This window comes from Plecotus auritus (assembly GCF_963455305.1).
Source record: "Plecotus auritus genome assembly, chromosome: 5".
NCBI lineage: Eukaryota > Metazoa > Chordata > Mammalia > Chiroptera > Vespertilionidae > Plecotus > Plecotus auritus.
This window is the reverse complement of record NC_137776.1, coordinates 178,004,995-178,025,899: the sequence shown is the minus strand read 5'-3', so window position 1 is coordinate 178,025,899 and position 20,905 is coordinate 178,004,995. Positions and strand designations below refer to the sequence as shown.

The following is a 20,905-nucleotide window of genomic DNA, read 5'->3' as shown; positions in this document are numbered from 1 at the left end:
TCCTTAGTCGGGGTGTGTGTGGGAAGCAATTTATTGATGTTTCTCTTTCATATTGATGGATTATTACTAAGACCCACCCTTAAAAATCAAGGACTCTGGCCTTGGGGCCCAGTAACTGGATTGGAGGTAGTCCCAATGCCCCAAGGTTGCAGGTTAGATCCCCAGTTAGGGCACCTGCAAGCATCAATCAATGAATACATAGATGAGTGGAATAGCAAAGTCAATCTCTCTCCCCTTCTTCCCTCCTTCCCTCTCTCCTTCCTTTCTCCCTCTCTCCCCCCTTCTCTCTCTCTCTCAAAAAAAATAAAGTAAAAAAAATAAAGGACTCTGCTTCTGTCTTGATACTAGGAGCCCGTCTAACAGCTTCCCATTTCATCTTTTCCTCCAAAGAGTGGTGCCATAAAGCAAAGAGGCTTATTACTACACTTCTGTTGTGTGCAGGAGCTGAGTTCAGGTAAATCTGTATCCTTCAGAGAAACAGAGAGCTGCCTTTGAATGGGTATTCCCAGTTGAATAGCTTTTTGCTGATGGACCTTCCCCTTGTTCAGCCTTTCCCTCTCATTCTATTTATAGAGATACATTAAGTTCCACAGGGATTGAGAAGAAAATATTAATCTCTTAACTGGGTAGGAAAACTGGTTGATGTGTTGGTGTTTGGGATGAGGTGTGTGGTATAGCAGTGGCACAACATTTATTTTTAGGCAGATAAGTTATAGCCTTTTCTCCTCTAATCATTGGTCACTTTGTTTTTGGGACCTATGCTGTAAGTTTCTTCGTTGGAAAAGCCCTCTAGTAAACAGTGATAGCAATATTTGCCATTTCATTATATGGCTGCCAAGTGACAGATTCCACTCCACCCCAAGCAGGGTCTCCTTTTTTTCTGGAACACTTCTGTAAAATGTGCCTGGCTTTTAAGTTATTCCCAAAGCTAGGGTGCAAGGGAGATTTCATAGGATGAAACACTGTGCATTTAAAAAGCATTTATACCTAGGAATCCGTCTCTGGGCCATCCCACCTACCCAGGTGGAACTTGCCCTCTTAATGGGTTCTGATATCTGAATGGATAACTGGATGTTTGGCGTCATGTGTTGATAGCATCTGACTCAGATCTGCCAGCCTCTGCGGCTCTGTGGCAGGGTTTGAAAGGTGTAACGCACAGCGGGCATGACGCACTCTGCCGCCTATTGCTGGTACCGTCCACAAAGCAGGGAGACAGAGTTTAACAATTGCTTAAGATCTTCAGCGTTTTAAAGGAATGAAGCAGGAAGCTTACTTAAAGATTTAAGAATTTGGCTGGGGGCAGGGAATGGAATTTCTAACCTTTGCTTTCTAAAAGGATTTTGCAGACCTAGTTTCCTTTCTCCACATTCTTGCAGGCCAGCGTGTATAACCAGAGCATGGAAATTAAGGGCCAGAGTTAAAGTGAACCCAGCAAATAACTCAGAGCTTCGCATTGTAATTTTCTCAGAAAAATCTGCCTTGTCATTGTTTATTATAATGACAAAAGGCAGGGAATCCCACGCCCCTCCCTCCCCTCCCCCAAACACATGCATAATGTGGAGTTCTTGTTTGTCTTTTCCTTGTGCCAAAGGTTTCAACTCTAAATTTTCTAGTTCTGTATAGAATAGTTCTTGAAAGAAAGAAGGGGAAGGGGGAAAATCCCACATATTAGAACTTTTAAAAATTAAATGAAAACCAGGTCTTTCTAAAATGTCCTTTTAATTTTAGAATCTCAGCTTAAAGAACATCAGAGTAGTATTTCCCATTAAATGTTTCCATTAGAGACATGCTAGGCAGTATTGTTAACTAAAGAAATAAGTCTATCAGTTCCACTTAGATAACCTTTGGTAATAAACGAACTCCGTACACGTTGTGACCTTAGCGCCTGAACTTTCTAATCACATGACCGGCTTGTAAACTGACCTGTGAGGATGACTGTCGTAGTCCCTGCTAAGAGAGAGAAATTGGCCAAGTGTCGGAAGGGTGGTTATCAAGCTGGACTTGTCCTGTGATCTGTTTCTTCATGGCTGCAATAGAACTTCTCAACAAACTGCAAGAAGCATGAAATGGAGACATGGGAAGGTAAGGGAACTGATTAAGACTGGGACCAAATCTAAGGTTCAGAAATTCTTTGAAGGTTTAAAGCAAATAGTAGCTTTGAGGGAGCAGGGAGGCAATCCACTCCTCTTTTGTGTTTTGGCAGAATTCAGCCAGCAAGTTTTCATGTATGTAGTAACTGGCTATAAATGTTTAGAATAGAAAAAATTGAGGGAAACTGTACTGAATTGATTGTTGTGGTTGATGTTTTTAAGAGAGAAAGCAGGAAAAAAGGAAAAGCAATTTAAATTTTATAGTGACTTGAAAAAAATTTTAAACTTCATTTTACATCACAGTCCTTAAGTTTACATTTTAAAAAATTATTCTGTTTAGCTCTTGACAGAATTTGTTTATACTTTAAATTTCTTAATCCTGTCCATCCTGTCTGCCAATGCCTTATTTAGTACTGTTAATTATAGGTAGAATTGGGATCATGAGGCTGTGATAAGGCAACCTCATTCACTTTGGGTAACTTAGATACTTTGCAGTTTGGGCATAAGACTACTGCTAATTTCTTTTTAAGTGGGTTGTTTTTAAAAGTGTAAATATTCTCTCTCTCTCTCTCTCATTAATAGCCGCTAGTTAGTGTTGCAGTTAATATATTTGGAGATAGGCTTCTACTTTCATGCGAGTGCCCCACACCTTTATTATTTGGGCCAGAAAGACATACACAGCTAAAGAAACATCTAGAAGATGAATTTTAGTATTAAAGATGCGCTGTATTTGTTTGCTGTGTTTATAAAGTATGGAGTCTAAGAGCTTGCCAAGAGTTTGGTTTCTTATAAGCAAGCACTGCTGAGCTATAGCCAGGAGAGTGTCAGATTCCTTGAGGTAGTTGGTTAATTTCTAGGGCATTAACCTATGAAAGCTTCCCAGCCCCTTGCAGCATATCGAACATCTGCCATACGCAGGCAGCTTTGCAGTTTCATTCTCACTCGATGCACAAACTAGGGAAGTGGGATGGGACTCCCTCTCATAGCATTCTTATTTATAGTAACACTTTATAGTAATACTCCCTTATATGTTCTTATATACCAGAATTACTTGATTGGTTTCTGTTGTAAATTAGTAGAAACAACAAAGTTTGTAAGAAAGTATCAATTACATGCAAGACCTGTTATTTTGTTCTCTTGAACAGCTTCTCCTCTTCCCCCAATTCACACAGAAATTCTTTGTTAAACTATTTTGGATATACTAGCTTTCCCAGAAAGGAGTAGTTTAAGAAGTAAGATTTGCCCTGGGTCCATTGGAATAGGAGTTTACGGGTAGTCAGATATCAGAGCAGTGGTGATATGAGTTTGGATGGGATAGCTTTGGAGGATTTGGCCTTTTCTTTTTCCAGCCCGCTTGAATCTCTTAGTGATATATAGTCCACAAATTCTGAAAGAGAAAAAAGGTTTAAATAGAAAGTTCTCCCTCAATGCTTATTTAATTAAGTATTGAAACTTAGACTTTTCTGAGCTGTTCGCAGAAAATAACTTATGGTACTAAAACAAGTTCTTTCATAAAACAAGGAAGTGAATTTTTGGATTATTCCAGCTGAAGGAGGTCTCTGGAAGCTTAAAAAGTAAAATCAAACTAATTAAAAAGAGACCAGTGAAAATGCTACTGTAAAGAAGCATTGCCTGGTTTTAGATATTGGGCCCTTGTCCATTTAAATTAACCTTTGTCACAGCTGGGCATACAAATGTTTTGTTTTAGTTCACAGAGGGTTAACTCTATTCAAGCTTTCACTGTGGCAGGCCTGATCTGTGGAGTCATACAATCTGGTCTTTCAGCCCTGCCAGTCGCTAGGCAGGAAGTCTTATTTCTTAAGCTATCTTTCAGAATGGGGGTTGGGATTTGGAGAAAGGTGGGGGAAGGGCCTTGGAGCATCTGTAAGGATCAATAACAGAGAGCAAGCTGCAAGAGAGGCCATTGTGCACACTTCAAGATAGATGCAGCCCTTGTGCACAGCTCCTGCCTGGCAGGGCAGACACCTAAAACTGAAACAATGCCATCAAATGAATTCCTTGTGAAAATCAGATTGCTCTTAAAGGAAAAACAATACTTAAGAATGCCCTTTTTAATGTTAAGAATATTCTCATTCCTCAACTTTGCTGAAATCAGGCAGTCCCCACTAAAAATAACTCCAAATTGATTTTTAAATCCCTTTTGTCCTCATGCTAATACTGTATTGAATTGGAGAGGGTGATCATTTTGGTCTTAGTCCATGCATCAAAGCATTGAGTAATCTTTTTTCTTTCTCTCTCTATCTCTTTTTTTCTCCCTCTCCTCTCTCTCTCTCTCTCTCTCTCTCTCTCTCTCTCTCTCTCTCTCTCTCTCCATCTCTCTTTTTTCCCCCATAAACTTTTTTCTTTTTTATTCAAATGTTTGCTTTACTCTGTTGGTATTGGAATCATCATTAAGGAAATGAAAACACACACAAAAAAATTTGGTTAGGATTTGAGTAACACATGTTTGAAATCCCTCCCCTAGCAGCTGGTATTGGCTCTTGAAAGTTCAACTGAGCTAAACAGATGCTCTTGTTGTGTTATTTTGAGATCGTTTAAACAGACTTGTAGCCAAGAAAATACAGAAATCATAGGTCATGTTTTTAAATGTACTTAAGTTGTGATATCATGTCACATTCAATGCATATTAGATTTGTGTTAAACAGAGATAACCTGAGCTTGGGAAAGTGAGCAGTTCCACCAATGAATTTATAATTTGAAAAGCATTGCCATGTTTGTTGGTCTTTACTCCAGACCAGATTTTCATTTTTCCAAACCCTCGTTCCCAGGACTAGCTGTAACATTCTTGTCTTACTGTATCCTTTTTCAGCCCAACTAAGGCAGTGATTCTGTAGGTACTTCTATGATGCGAATTCTTTATGACAGTTGGAAAGAGTAATGGAGTTATTGTTGCCTCTTTCCCATTAAACTCCTAAAGTATTGGTGACAACTGATGGTAACAGCTGTGGAAATGGAATTATAAAGAGCCTCTAATATCCTTCTCCCAATTTGAAATCTTCCAGGAATAAATGCATAAACACATTGGGGTGGAGGCATAATGTGACTTACAAACATACAAATGGAATAGGGGGGCGGGGCGGCGAGGGGGGGAGGGGGAGGAAGACCCGCATTTGAAATGAGCTCTAAGTTTAATTCATTTTATGCTTCTTGAGTGGAGACCTGACATATTCTTTTGGACAGTTTTGAGGCTCAGGAGAATACTTAAGACACTTCACAAGATCATGTGGATGTTTTTAACCCATCCCTAACCTATAGCCCTTTCCTAGGGAAAAAGGATGTATAGGAAGAAAATCTAATCACCACAAAATGCACCTCCTTAATACCATTGTTTTGCCTGTCTGACATATTATAATTCTGCATTAATATTTAAACCAAGGGAGCAGTTCTTTCAATGGGCATTTTCCAGAGAGATACAAATATTACTAACAAAACTTGGAACTTCAGTTACTATTTACGTTGCATTAAAATGGGGTATGAAACCTACCATGACCCCTTTGAACAATGTGGTCTTTAATGTGCTTTAGGGGGAGGGCCTAGTGAAGGAAAAGCCATAAAAGTCTTCAGGGTTCAAGATGAGGTTGGGATTTTTAGCCCATTGCTTTTGTCATTTTCACACACAAGCATCACTGCAATCATGTTTGATTTAGCGTCCTTAATACAATGAGGTGGGAGAACAAAAGGATATCAGGCACAAGTAAGGAAGCCAAACATTTTCCCTTCCCCCCAATTTTTTCAGATCATTCTCTTCTCTGTCTTCCCTGCTATTGGGGTTTCTTTTTACACCAAGGAAATCAGTTCATTTGCAAGCATCTTCTTTTTACATGCTTCAGTGGATTGCTTAGGAAATTGAAAAACTAGCCACTCTTTAAATGTTTTTCAGACACATAAAAATCATGTCACAAAGACTTAGTAAAAATACCATAATTAGGAAAAATGCATCTACTCTTTACATATTTCAAGGTTGAGAGTTTGGGGGTGTTCCCAATGCACAGCTGTTTTACATATTTTGAAAAGCCTGATAGATGTAAAGGTCATTGCTAACTCTAACAGGGCCTTGATGCTAACACTGTGATCCAAGGATCTTGCATTAATTAGGGTGAGAAGCACGGAAGGTCAGGAGTCAACCGGCTGGTGGGCTTTGGTGGATAGTCATTGGGGCCAATCACAATTCCTATAGGATTTTTAGCCATTCAAACCAAACCAAACTAAACCAAAAATAAACCCTGCTGCTGCTTCCATGGCCTTTGAGCAGATCCCGTGGGCTGTATGGTAAGGACTTGTCCCCTGCTGCCCAGATGGCTCATAAAAACTTGGCCACAGGATTCCCAGTGTTGGGGAAAGAATCTAAGCAGCCTGACTCTGTCACTTGGCCAAGTCACTGTGAGCCTCAATTTCCTCATGTATACAACAGAGGATATTAATACCAATCTCTCAGGATTACAATAAAAATTAAATAAGAGGACCTCTGTCACAGTGCCCAACACATGCTTTTTTTTTTTTTAATATATATTTTATTGATTTTTTACAGAGAGGAAGGGAGAGGTATAGAGAGTCAGAAACATCGATGAGAGAGAAACATCGATCAGCTGCCTCTTGCACACTCCCCACTGGGGATGTGCCCGCAACCAAGGTACATGCCCTTGACCGGAATCGAACCCGGGACCTTTCACTCCGCAGAAGGCCGACGCTCTATCCACTGAGCCAAACCGGTTAGGGCCCCAACACATTCTTATATGCCTTGAAATTGAAATGAGTTTAAAGAGTAGCAAATTAGGGAGATTAGGAAGGAGAGGATTCTTGGGTGAGTTTGTGGCTGGTGCTGTTTATATACCAAGTAGAAAAATCTCCAGGAAATGATGCCTCTATTCAGTGGGCCCTTTGGAAATTTATCTTGAAAATGCTATACAACTAGTGAGGTGAGCTACTTGAGCTGTCTCCTACAAAGAATTACAATAGTATTCCTGGGCTAATTAAAATAATTAGTGGGTCTCTGCAAAATTTGTGGCTTTTCCCCTAAGAGAGTCTTTTACAATTGTGTTGACTGGAAGAAAAAGGAGAGGGGATGGGCTCTGTGTGAGCACACAGGTTAAATCATAATCAGGAAAAGGATAGTCACATTATTCCTATCTCCTTCCATATGTTTTGGTAAATAAATAGATGCCAAGACAATTACCACGGCCATGCTTAATAGCCCTTCTCTGAAGCTTTACCATGAAGCGGTAAAGGTGGGACTATTAGCATGATAATCCTTGCTCTGCTTACTTTTTGAGTCTTCAGTTTCCCTGCCTTCTGGGGGGTTCAGAGGCTCATTATTCTGATCTATGTGTATAAAATTATAATTTGTGTAGCCAACATTAATTGAGCATTTTCTGTGTTCTAAGCCCTGGGAACATAGGTGAATAAGACATAATTCCTTACCTGAACTGCAGCTCCCTTTTTTAATTACAAAGAGGGAAAAATAATTTTAATGTTGCTTAACAGATACTAGCTATTCACCACTTAAAACATAGATTTTTTTAGAGTAATTACAGGGAAAAGAGGAACATCTGGCTAACAAAGCATTATTTAAAACTGGCAGTGGGAATTGTTTTCACTTTGGGGCCCTATATTTCTTCAGTTTTTAGTTTAGTTTTGTTTTTTACTATGTTTGCCAGGCATTTTTTAAACCATTTTTGCTCTTCTGATATATGGTTGCACAACAGAATATTCAAAATTTTTCTTTTAAGATAGTAAAATTAGAGTCCTGGACTGTAGTTGGCATAGGTGTGTGTGGAGAGACACTAAATGTCATGGCTCTTTCTCTGTTAGATCCTATTTACTGTTAGCAAAACGTTTTCTGTTGGTGAGATTTCAGCATGTGCCCTCCGTGCTATGGCTACAGCAGCCTAGCTTTGCTTTTCAAAGGAGCTAAGTTATGGGTAACTTAGTCAATGTCAATTACAGTTTATTAAGTTACTGCTGTACAACAAATGTGTGTTTTGGACATTTAAAAAGAAAAAAAAGTAAACACCGTCACAGTGGCCATTTAATCATAAACCATGTACACATGGGTCAGTTTGGAAAGAGGAGATATATAAATGAAAGGCTTGGCACTAGTCCTGAAATCTTGGCTATTGTCATTATTATAAGAGTACTGGAGGCCCAGTGCACTGGTAGGGTCCCTAGTGGCTGGCTGGTGGCGGCTGGCCAGGTACTCGCTCCCTCCCTTCTCCTGGCCAGCCCCGCCCCCTGGTCGAACTCTCAGAAGAACTCCCAGTCGAGGGGACAATTTCCATTCTACACATTTATTATATAGGAGGTTTACATGCACATATATATGCAGTCATGGCTTTTTTTAAAGTTTGCTGTGAGATAGTTGTTAAATGCTGCTGACAAGAAAATCTACCACCCTCACCTCTTTCATTTGATTAGGGCAGGATAGAGGTGAGGTGATGAAGTACCACAGTTAGTGTCTTTCCTGTCACTGGATATAGTCCAGTCGTCCATTGTTTTAACCATATCGTGTACTAAAATGGTACTTTAAGAAACTGACCATCACTGTGCTGTTAGGATACTAGTTTTTTTTTAATGTGTAGAAATTAATTATGTCTCCTCTAATCCCCACATGCCTTTTGGGATCATGTACACTGAGACACTTGCTATGAAGTTATCAGCCTTGTTTTAGAGAAAACCTACCCCCCATAGAATAGTTTTTGTATGAAAAGTTCATGTCATATGTAGAAAAATATTTGGATGCAGTTTCTTCATTCTTTATTTCTACAACATTAGCCATACTAAAGTAAGAGAATGATGAAATCTAGGGAATCTTAAGGAGTGGGAAGGAAGAAGTGCTAGTTTTATGAAAGTATTGATCCAGTGCCTCAGGGAAGCAAAACCCTTGGGTTCTGATGGCTACATTAGTAAAACCATGGGAGTGTAATGCTCATATGCACTGTTTAAGTTTCATAATTTGTGGTCTTAGTGATGAATGCAGAGAGACTCCAGCACTTATTCTGAACATTGTTTTACACATGGAAGTAGTTAAAAAAGCACTTAATGGCCAGTAGGATGTGAGTCTCCATTAATACACATGTCTGTGTTCTGGGCCTATTCTACTAAATCTGATCAGAATTCTGGAGAAAGTGACCTTTGGGTAAGGCGTTGTGGCAGCTACATTTTCCACTCTCCCGAAACATATGGTTTCACTTAAAGCATGCTAATTGATCTCTCTTTCACCAGGACCTTAGAATTGGGCAGGGACCTAAGGAGCTGAGTACTACTAGTAAGCTTTGAGCATTGGCACAAGGTTTCTGGGCTGGCCCACTGGTTTGTTGTCTAGAGTTCTTATAAATTGTGTGCTTTGATTTGCCAGTAGAGAAGCTACACTATTCATTCAACTGACACTCACTAATGGTTGCTCTGTGCTTGGTATACATTAGGGATACAGACTGTGGTGCATACCGTTTAGTAGAGGGGGATAAATAAAAGGCAGCAGCATGTTGGAGGCACAGTGTTAGCAGTCCTGGAGGATACAGAGCTGGTGCAGAGGTAGAAGTGCTCACTTCTATTTGGGCTGTCAGGTTAGGCTTTAACCAGGAAGGCATCGTGAGAGATTGGTTGGTGTTTGTCAGGCTAGTAAAGTGGGAATGGGTATCCCAGGCAGAAGGAGCAGCGTAAACAAAGGCATGACCATAGAAAACAACCTGGCAGGGTATGGGGTGAGTTACCAAGCTCAGAAAACAGAAAGATTGATTGATTTTAGATGCAAGGAAACCCCTAGAGAGAGCTTTGGTCTGTGAATGGATGCAGAAGAGAGCCCTTTTCACATTCCTGTTAGTCTTCCCTTTGCAAATATGTTCCAGAGGTTAGTGTACTTTGCTCAGAGCTGGAGGCCTGGACACCATTGCTGGATTTAGGGAGAGCATGTAGTAGCCTTTCTTAATCTTGTTACAAATTGCCAGAGGAGAGGCCTCTATTAAATAGTTGTAAGTTATACACTCTGCCCTGGGGGCAGAATGTGTTCTGGAGAATGCTCCAAACTTGAGATTGAGTCTGTTGTTTTTTTGTTTTTTTTTTTAAAATGAATGAAGAAATAGAGCATTGCCCTAGTCCAGTGGTCGGCAAAATGCGGCTCACGAGCCGCGGTTTGCCGCTCTGTTGACTAATGAGTTTGCCGACCACTGACCTGGACTCTCGATTCCAATAATTACAGGCTGTTGTTGTTCCTTGTGATTAAGCCCCTATCCCAGTGGTCGGCAAACTCATTAGTCAACAGAGTGGCAAACCACGGCTCGCAAGCTGCATGTGGCTCGTGAGCCGCAGTTTGACGACCACTGCCCTAGTCAGTTTGGGTCAGTGGGTAGAGTGTTGACCTGTGGACTGAAGGGTCACAGGTTCGATTCCGGTTAAGGGCACATACCTCGGTTGCAGGCTCGATCCCCAGCCCAGGTTGGGGCGCATGTGGAACGCAGCCAATCGATGTGTCTCTCACATAATGTTTCTCTCTCTTTCTCTATCTCTCCCCCTCCCTTTCACTCTTTAAAAATCAATGGAAAAATATCCTTGGGTGAGGATTAACAACAACAAAAAAGAGAGAAGAAAAAGAAAAGAAATAGAGTCTCAGTGGCTTACCCAGACTTTTTCACTAGTTTAGACTAAAAGGTTCTTTTGGTTTTCTAGGACAGTGGTCGGCAAACCGCGGCTTGTGAGCCACGTGCAGCTCGCGAACCGCAGTTTGCCGCTCTGTTGACTAATGAGTTTGCCAACCACTGTCATATACTACTCTTTACCTCTTTGCACGCAATATACCACAATTGCCTAATCCCCACAGCTTCCAACTACACGGTAACATTTAGTCTAGTCCAGTGGTCGGCAAACTTATTAGTCAACAGAGCGGCAAACCGTGGCTCACGAGCCGCATGTGGCTCTCAAGCCGCGGTTTGCCGACCACTGGCCTAGGACAAGTTGTGTATGTTTTACTGAGCTAATCATTGGAGTTTTACCTAGATCTTGGTGAAATACTAGTAGTTGATGACCTAGTGACCAAAGCCTTACAATAATGTTGTTGGATAAGATGCTTTTCGTTTTAAAATTTAACATACAATAAAATTTAGGGTGCAGTTCTATGAATATAGATTTGTGTAACCATCACTAAAGTAAAGATACAGAGCAGTTTTACTCCTAACCCTCTAGCAACCGCTGATCTGGTCTCTGCTACTATAATTTTATCTTCCTGTCCTTCTATACTAATAAAAGGGTAATATGCTAACTAGACCGGGAGACCTTCCGAAGTCCTTCCAGAAAAAGCCATGGTGGCAGGGCTGAGGGAGAGGCGGTTAGGGGTGAACAGGCCAGCAGGGGAGGGCATTCGGGGTTGATCAGGCTGGCATGGGGTGGGGGGACAATTGGGTGTGATCAGGCCAGCAGTGGTGGGCAGTTGGGGTTGATCAGGCTGGCAGGCAGAGTGATTAGGGGTGATCAGGCAGGCATGTGAGCAGTTAAAAGCCAGCAGCCCACAGGGATCGGGCCTAAACCAGCAGTCGGACATCCCCCTAGGGGCCCCAGATTGGAGAGGATGCAGGCTGGCTGAGGGACACTCTCCCCTCCCCCCCCCCCCCACACGAATTTTGTGCCCGGGGCCACTAGTATTATATAAATAGAATCATAGTATGTAACCTTTTGAAGCTGGCTTTTTTCACTCACTATAGTGCCTTTGCGATTCATCCAAATTGTTACATATATCAACGGTTCGTTCCTTTTTTTTTTTTTTAATTGATGAGTAGTATTCCCTTGTATGTTTGCTGATCCATTCAGCTCTTGAAGGACATTTTGTTTATTTCCAATTTGGGGGTGAATATGAATAGAGGTGCGTGTACAAATTTGTGAACCTAAGTTTTCATGTTTTTGTGAACTTAAGTTTTCATGTTTTATGTTAAATACCTGGGATGAACTTGATGGGTCATATGGTAAGTATATGTTTAACTTTATAAGAATCTGTCAAACTGTATCTATTTATATTCTTCCTTGCAATACTCTGAATCTTCACCATCCCTTGGTATTGTCATTTAAAAATTTTAGCCATTCTAATATGTAGTGGTATCTCATTTCTCTAATGGCTAATGATGTTAAATGTCTTTTCATATGCTTCTTTGCCAGCCACATAACCTCTTTGGTGAAGTGGCCAAGTTTTAAAAACTTTGCAGTTGTTTTTTTTTGGATGAGTTTTCTTTACAAAAGTTAAAGGACTGAAGATAGAAAAGGGATACAATCTATAGTTATTAAAATGTTTTGCTTATATTTCTAGGTAATTCTCATATCTTTTACAATACTCTGCCTTTTTCTTTAATAGCCACCCTTTACTTTATTTTTTTTTTATTAAATAAATCTTTATTCAGATTATTACAATTATTTCTCCTTTTTTCCCCCATAGGTCCCCTCCACCCATTTCCCACCCCACCTTCTGCCCTTACCTACCCCCCACTGTCCTCATCCATAGGTGTATGATTTTTGTCCAGTCTCTTTATGAACCCCCCCATACCCCTTTCCCCCTGAGAATTATCAGTCCACTCCCTTTCTATGCCCCTGATTCTATTATATTCACCAGATTATTCTGTTCCTCAGGTTTTTAATTTACTTGATTTTTAGGTTCACTTGTTGATAGATATGTATTTGTTGTTCATAATTTTTATCTTTCCTTTTTTCTTCTTCCTCTTCTTTAAGAATACCTTTCAGCATTTCATATAATACTGGTTTGGTGGTGATGAACTCCTTTAGCTTTTTCTTGTCTGTGAAACTCTTTATCTGCCCTTCAATTCTGAATGATAGCTTTGCTGGGTAGAGTAATCTTGGTTGTAGGTTCTTGCTACTCATCACATTGAAAATTTCTTGCCACTCCCGTCTGGCCTGCATAGTTTCTGTTGAAAAGTCAGCTGACAGTCGTATGGGTGCTCCCTTGTAGGTAATTAACTGTTTTTCTCTTGCTGCTTTTAATATTCTCTCTTTGTCTTTTGCTCTTGGCATTTTAATTATGATGTGTCTTGGTGTGGTCCTCTTTGGATTCCTTTTGTTTGGGATTCTCTGCGCTTCCTGGACTTGTAAGTCTATTTCTTTCACCAGGTGGGGGAAGTTTTCGGTCATTATTTCTTCAAATAGGTTTTCAGTATCTTGCTCTCTCTCTTCTTCTGGCACCCCCATAATTCTGATGTTGGTACGCTTGAAGTTGTCCCAGAGTCTTCTTACATTATCTTCAACTTTTTGGATTTTTTTTTTTTGCTTTTTGCTTTTTCGGTTGAGTGTTTTTTGCTTCTTTGTATTTCAATTCTTTGACTTGATTTTTGTGTTCCTCTTGTCTGTTTTTGGGTCTCTGTATAATATTTTTTATTTCAGTCAGTGTATGTTTAATTTCTAGTTGGTCCTTTTTCATCTCTTCGAGGGTCTCGTTATATTTATCGGCCTTTTCTAGGATATTCTTAAAAAGCCTTATAACTGTGGTTTTGAATTCTATGTCCAGTCGTTTGTTTTCCTCCATTTCTTTTGTTTGTGATCTGATTCTTAGACGCCGCATTTTCACTGCTTCCCTGGGTTGGTAGATTTGTGTGCTAGGTTTCCAATTTGGCCTAGTGGGTCTGCCTCCCCAGTTAACCTGAGGTGGACACTCTTGGTGCACCCCTTTGTGGACTGTGTGTACAGCCTTGTTGTAATTAAGTCTTGATTGTTGTTGGTGTAACTGGGAAGAATTGACCTCCAGGCCAGTTGGCTGTAAGTATCAGCTGTGTCTATGCTGGGAGAAGTCCGGTGCTGGAGACAGCCTTATAGGATTAGACTTGCCAAATTGCAATAGCCTCTGTGCTCAGCTTGGATGGGGTGGAGTCTCAGTCTTGGCTTCCCGTCAGCTTTGCCCTTGCGCGCACGTGTGTGCCTTCAGTCCTCTGCCTTCCCGGCTCCCGATTCTCCGCCCGAGAGTCCAGACTCCCCCCACAAGAGCGTGGGTCCCCAGGGGCTCGCCTGGAACTGGGATTCACTGCAGTCAGAACTGGGGCTCACTACAGTCAGAACTGAAGTTCAGTGCCGTCAGGAGCCTCTCACTCCCTTCCGCTAGGGAAAGCCTGTGGCAGCCTCCGCAGCCTTTGTGCGCACTGGCGCGCGCGCGCGGACTTTCAGTCCTCCGCCTTCCCCCTGAGTCTCCGCCCGAGAGTCCAGACTCCCCCCACAAGAGCGTGGGTCCCCAGGGGCTCGCCTGGAACTGGGGTTCACTGCAGTCAGAACTGGGGCTCACTTCAGTCAGAACTGAGGTTCAGTGCCGTCAGGAGCCTCTCACTCCCTTCCGCTAGGGAATGCCTGTGGCAGCCTCCGCAGCCTTTGTGCGCACTGGCGCGAGCGGACTTTCAGTCCTCCGCCTTCCCCGGCTCCTGAGTCTCCGCCCGAGAGTCCAGACTCCCCCCACAAGAGCGTGGGTCCCCAGGGGCTCGCCCGGAACAGGGTTTCAGTGCAGTCAGAACCGGGGTTCAGTTCGGTCGGGGGCTCCCTTCCCCCTTCCGCCAGAGAAAGTCAGCCAGGCTCTCAGCCGCCCTTCCTCTCTGCACGCACAAAGACCCTTTGCCGTACCTCCAATTCTCTGTGAGCTTTTCTCTATCCTTCTAGTTGTAGAATTTTCACTCAGTCAGCTTTCCTGCGGTTCTGGATGGTGTCCGTTCTGTCTTTTAGTTGTAGTTTTGAAATTGTTGTGCGAGGCAGCAGTTTAGGTGTTTACCTATGCCGCCATCTTGGTTTTTCCGCCACCCTTTACTTTATGACACAGGGAGTTTTCCCACAATTCTACAGTGCTGTATATGATTAGAAATGTTAAACAACTAATTGATGTATTATGATTGAGCCCTCTGTAATCCTCTACTTAGTAAAAATTGCTCTTTGACAGTGAGAAAGGATTCTTTCCAGCATATGGCATAGTGAGTGGAGGAAGGGAAGAATTACTAGTAGATGAAGTTAAAGAATTGGGCTAGGATATACTGGGCAAAATGAGCATAGGAAAGTGCGGGACTCAGCAACCTCCCTCACCCACATAGAATTACAACTGAAATACAGAACAACCATCATTCAGAACCACCTGAAATCTAGTGAACAGAAGAAGGGAGAATTGATAGGGTTTGCTGATGGTTTGGATGACAGAATATAGTAAAGGGATTAAGGAATGACTCCTGGATTATAGGCTTGAACATCTAATGGATATTGGTTTCAGTTAGTAAGAGGGGGAAGGTTATCCAAGAAACATGTTGATATAGGAAATAAGAGTAGATTATAAAATTATGTGTTACTTTGGTAAGTTTGAGATGGCCTGTTAGAAAGCCAAATGGAACGTTAAATAGATAATTTGGATATAGAAGTGTGGAACTTAAGGGAGGTTTTGGTAAACATACACTCTGTCGAATTATCACAACATAGGTGGAAGGACAAAGTCATCTAAAGAGAGAATATGTGTAGGAAAGTGCTCCAGGGACTAACCCCTGGGGATATGCTAACATTCAGGAGTTTCAAAGAGTGCTTAATAAAGGAGACTGAGAAACTAATGGTTTGAGAGAAAGCAGGGAACCCAAGGGAGTGGTATTCTGGAAGTCAAGGGAGGGAAGTGTTTTAAAAAGGAGAAAATTAAGATGCTTGTCCAATTTCTTTCATTCATCCAGCAAACATTCCTGAGTTCTTTTATAAGATTTCATGTGCTAGCTCAGATATAATTTATATATACAGTCATGTGCCTAATAATAACATTTTGGTCAATGACAGACTGCAAATATGATGGGTGGTGTTCCCATAAAATTATGATGGAGTTGGAAAATTCTTATGTAGTGATGTCGTGGACATTAAAATGTCATGGTGCAAGGCGTTACATGTTTGTGGTGATGCTGATGTACAAAAAAACCTGTGCTGCCACTCATAGTTCAGCACATACAATCACATAGAATAATTAATGATGTTACTGGTTTATATATTTACTATAATATACTTTTTATTGTTACTTTAGAGCGTACTCTTGTAAAAAAAAAGTTTACTTATAAACAAGTTTGCTGTATACTAGTAACAACATGCCATGTTATCTTGGCAGCCAGCCCCATACATCTCGTGTTTACCAGATCTCTCGTTTGTATACTAACATGTGGTACAGGCCTTGTACCTAGGAGCAAGAAGCTGTACCATATGGCGTAGGTGTGTGCTAAACTATACCACCTAGGTGTGTGTGTAAGTGCACGCTATGATGGTCACATGATGAAATCACTAATGACACATTTCTTACAAGTGTATCCCTGTCTTTAAACGGTATGTTGTAAGGATTTCAGTGTGAAAGCTATATAGGTATTCTGAGGGCCCACCTATATTACATACTGATATTAAAATTTCAGCAAGTTGCCTTGAACATCTTAACACTCATGATGAATCCACAGTATTCTTAATTTTTGCAGAGTCATCAATTTACTAGAATAGTTTGGTTTGCAAATCCATGTGATCCAGAGTAGCAGCCATTGAGTATTACAGATATAAAGGCCAAATGAAATGCAGAGGCAGCTGTAAGGTAGAGGTTACTTATGCAAGCATGTGGGAGTTACTTTAATTCTCTAGACTTCAGTTTCTTCATCTGTAAAGTGAGGATGCGGAACTAATATATTTCTTAAGGCTCCTCTGTTTCTGAAATTTAATGACTTCATAATCCCAAACCGAATAATCAAAGAAATCACACTTGACTGAGATACATAAAAAACACATCAACCCTCAAAGTTAGTAATGTCCTTATCATTGAAACCTCTGTAGCCAGATCAACTTCTAATTGAGTGTCTGATGATGGAAGCACAAGACTAATGAAAGTCCCTGGGAGTCTCTTTGGAATAAACCCAAAGACAATTTTGTGTATATATATTTCCTAAAGGATATTTTGACAACTCTAGTTTAACTGTTTGGTATAATTGCAGTCTGTTTATTTTCACCTTTCTGATAGAAGTCATGGAAGATATTTCTTAAAAGAGCTATGATCCCTTGGTAGAGAAATAATAACTGTAATCATAAGAAAATACAACTACACCTTCTGTGGGTGGCAGTGAATGTAGAGAGAATGCTATGAAGGCCTTGGGCACGCTACCAGAGTACAAGTGGTAGGGCGCTGCCTGCCCACCCCCAAGTGCCACACACCACCCCTCTACCACATACACGTCTTTGCACCTAACTGACCATGTCATCTCCAAGTCCTATTTCTGGTACTTGGTGTCTCAAATGAAGAAGATGACAAAATCTGCAGGGGAAATTATCTGCTGTGGGTAGATGTTTGAAAAATACCCCCTTTGAGTGAAGAACTTTGGCATCTGGCTGTGCTACAACTCCTACAGTGGCACCCACAACATGTACTGGCCTGACCACCACAGGTGTGGTCACGTAGTGCTACTGAGACATGGGGGCCGGGCTCCGTGCCTGCGCCCACTCCATCCATATCATGAAGGTGGAGGAGACCTCGGCAGACTGGCAGTTTCACGATTCCAAGATCAAGTTCCCGCTGCCCCACCTGATCACCAGCCCAACCACACTTCACCACCAAGAGGCCCAACACCTTCTTTTAGATGCAGGGCCTCCCTGTCCCCTGGTCTGCCTAACTAATCTCCTTGGGAAAACCAATACAGTAAAATAAAAGACAACTCCATTTGTTGATCTACATCTTCATTTCTAGTACACTACAAGTCTTTTGCATATTTTAATCTCTTCATTCATTTTACAATCCTGTAAAATGAATAGATGAGGAAACTGAAGTTCAGAGGGATTGTCATAGAGCTAAAATAGTGACTAACGAGATGCAACACTGCGGTTGCTTTTGCTTTTGACTTTATAATTATAGTAAAAATAAACAACAACAAAAAAACATCAAGGATAATTTACTGCAAAAGTTCAATAAATAAGTTGTTGGTTCTCTATCTCAAGCAGTAATCTCCAAAACCATAGGTAGATGTGAAGGGGAGCAAAGCGGCTGCTGAGGAGAGAGTCAGATATGTTAAGTTGCTATACGAAGGCACTTTTCCGTAGGCAAAACCCAGTAGGTCCCAGACATGCAAGAGTTACAAGCTCACTCCGGTGAATTACCACCCTTCATAGGCACCCTGAACTTTGGGATATATGGGGCACGTTCTCATACATTTCTATTTAGTCCTCACAGGAACTTTCCAGGGGGAATCACTGTCCTCATTTTACTGATGGATATCCTGAGAAAAATGCTTATGATATGATAATAGTAATATTATTATCTCAGATTTATTGAGCATTTACCATGTGCTAGGAACTTAACATATATTAACTCTGTTCTCAGCACATATATTATTAACTCAATCCTCACAGCAACCTTGTGATAGAAGTACTATTGTTATCCAGGTTTTACAAAGGGGGAACAGATAGCATGGCCATGCATTTAATACATGGAAAAGCAGAGATTTGAACTCAGTTTGACTTCTTAGCTCATCCTTTTAATCATTATTGTTGTCATCATTTCACAGTATATTAAGTGAAGTCATTATGCTGTACACCTTAAACTTATACAATGCTATATATCAATTATGTCTCAAAACTGGGGCAAAAGTATAAATATTAAAATACATCTAAAAAATAGAAAATTTGGTATTAATAAAAATCACTGTACTTACTATCAAAAGTCTCACTGAATCCTCACCAGAATTGTAAGGTACATGAAGGCACAGAGGAACCCTCAAATAGTTATCAATGAATAAATGTCAAGAGGTGATTGAAGCAAGAAGCAGTAAATATTAGTGAATCAGGGTCTATACTTCCAGCTTCAAAAATACTTACTTGTTTAGAATTATAGCATGTGGGTCCAAGATACCTATTCATGATTAAATATCTATTTTTTTTTCAAAGAAAACTCTCAGACAACCAACTCTCTTTTTCCCCTTCCCAATATCAATCCAAATAGGACAAACTACAGACTTGCAGGTTCTTTCCTCCAACTGGAAAACCTAAATGCATGAATATGAAAACTTTTCATCACAAATAGAAACTTAATTCTTAATTCAGAAATTCCTTCTTATGAGACGGGAAGGAACTAGGGACTGTGGTCAGAATTTTTATTTTCTTGCCCCACCTGTTGAGTGATTGAGTAGCATTTTCCTGATTCATTCATTTCCTGTGGCTTCAGCTAATTGTAATTTGTGAACCATTTCATCTTCATTTGCAAGCCTAAGCAGTTAATGCCAGCAATATATTCTTTTGTCCTTTTTCATCTTTTATTCAGTGATCTTTTATTCAGTGATCACTCCCAATCATTCAGTTCACACTGGTCTTGTGATTTGCTCACATGTTTACATTCAACTGGTGTCATTTTTTTTTACATTAAAATAATTTTTTTAATTAACCTTTATTGTTGAGATTATTACAGATGTCCCTCTTTTTTCCCCCCATAGCTCCCCTCCACCCGGTTCCCACCCCACCCCAGGCCCTCGCCACCCTATTGTCTGTGTCCATAGGTAATGCATACATGCATGTAAGATCTTTGTCTAATCTCTTCCCGCACCTCCCCACACTCCCTTCCCTCTGAGAATCGTCAGTCTGTTCCATTTCTATGCCCCGATTCTATTCCATTCACCAGTTTATTCTGTTCATCAGATTTTTTATTCATTTGATTTTTAGATTCAATAGTAGATAGATATGTATTTATTGTCACTTCGTTGTTCTGATGTCATTTTTTAGAAATGTCTCCTGAGGAACTCATGTGTGGCCCCTGGAAATGGATTTTTATAGTGATAAGTGTAGTGGAGGAGAAGTTTATGAGTAGAGTAGACATCCTATGATTTTTACTTATTTCTGTTAAATTCTTTGTTTGCAAATAAAATTTGGAGGGTACCTATTTCTAATTTCAATTCTGCCACACTTCATGAGGCTTTTGCCTTCACTTCAGATGGTGGCAACCTGTGAAACTGAGTGGAGTCAGTCCTTAGACCAGCCGTGGGCAAACTACGGCCCGCGGGCCGGTATCCGGCCCGCGGAGCCGAAAGAGCAGAGGGTTCTCTTGCTCTCCCTTCTGCTCCTTTACTTTGAATTCATATTAGTTCACACAAACACTCCATCCATGCTTTTGTTCCGGCCCTCCGGTCCAGTTTAAGAACCCATTGTGGCCCTCGAGTCAAAAAGTTTGCCCACCCCTGCCTTAGACTGTGCAGCTGATCAAGGAGTTGGAACCAGTAATCCAGTTGAAACAGATCCCCTTTGTTTTAAATACCCGTTAGCTAGGCAAGTTCCAGATTGCCTGAAATGTCAGTATAATTTTGGTCAAGGGAGCAGCTGTGCTCTCCATTTCCTAAATCTGGCCTTCATCACAGTCTGAAAAGCAGGTTTTGATAAAAATCAGTTTCCACATGTAATATGTGTAACCTAAGCCCTTGGAATGGGTAAAATGCTCTTCTTGGGGGTGGGGGAGGTATTTTTGTTAACAGCAGGGCTGAGTCCAGGTATGAGAGTAAGAAGTGTTTTGGTTACAAAGCTTGGTCTGTATTTAACCAAATTAAAGTAGAACTGGTCACTAATATGAGGGTACCTACTGTTCACTCACAGGATGGTAAGAATACCTTTAGTTCTTTGTTTTCACAGATTTTGTTGTGACTCATGTTGTTTCTTAGGCTTAAAAAAAAAAGCTGCAGCTCTAAGGCTCAATTTTGATTCATACCATCCTCTTCCTGCACCCCACCCCCATAAAAGGTAGTTTGGTTTTATGGGAAGTTTGTCTTTGGAAAAGTAGTAAGGTTGCACCAGCTCCATCACTGGCTGATTTACTGTGTGTCCTTGGG

General features: G+C 40.9%; 1 protein-coding gene and 1 pseudogene across 3 annotated transcripts in view; both read left to right on the top strand.

Moving 5' to 3' along the window:
* NR6A1 (nuclear receptor subfamily 6 group A member 1) overlaps positions 1-20,905 on the top strand; it is a 171,263-nt gene that overhangs the window by 115,846 nt on the left and 34,512 nt on the right. The gene's annotated exons all lie outside the window — the stretch shown is intronic.
* Positions 17,190-17,683, top strand: LOC308249056 (large ribosomal subunit protein eL20-like; annotated as a pseudogene). The gene has a single exon. The product of its transcript is annotated as a large ribosomal subunit protein eL20-like (transcript).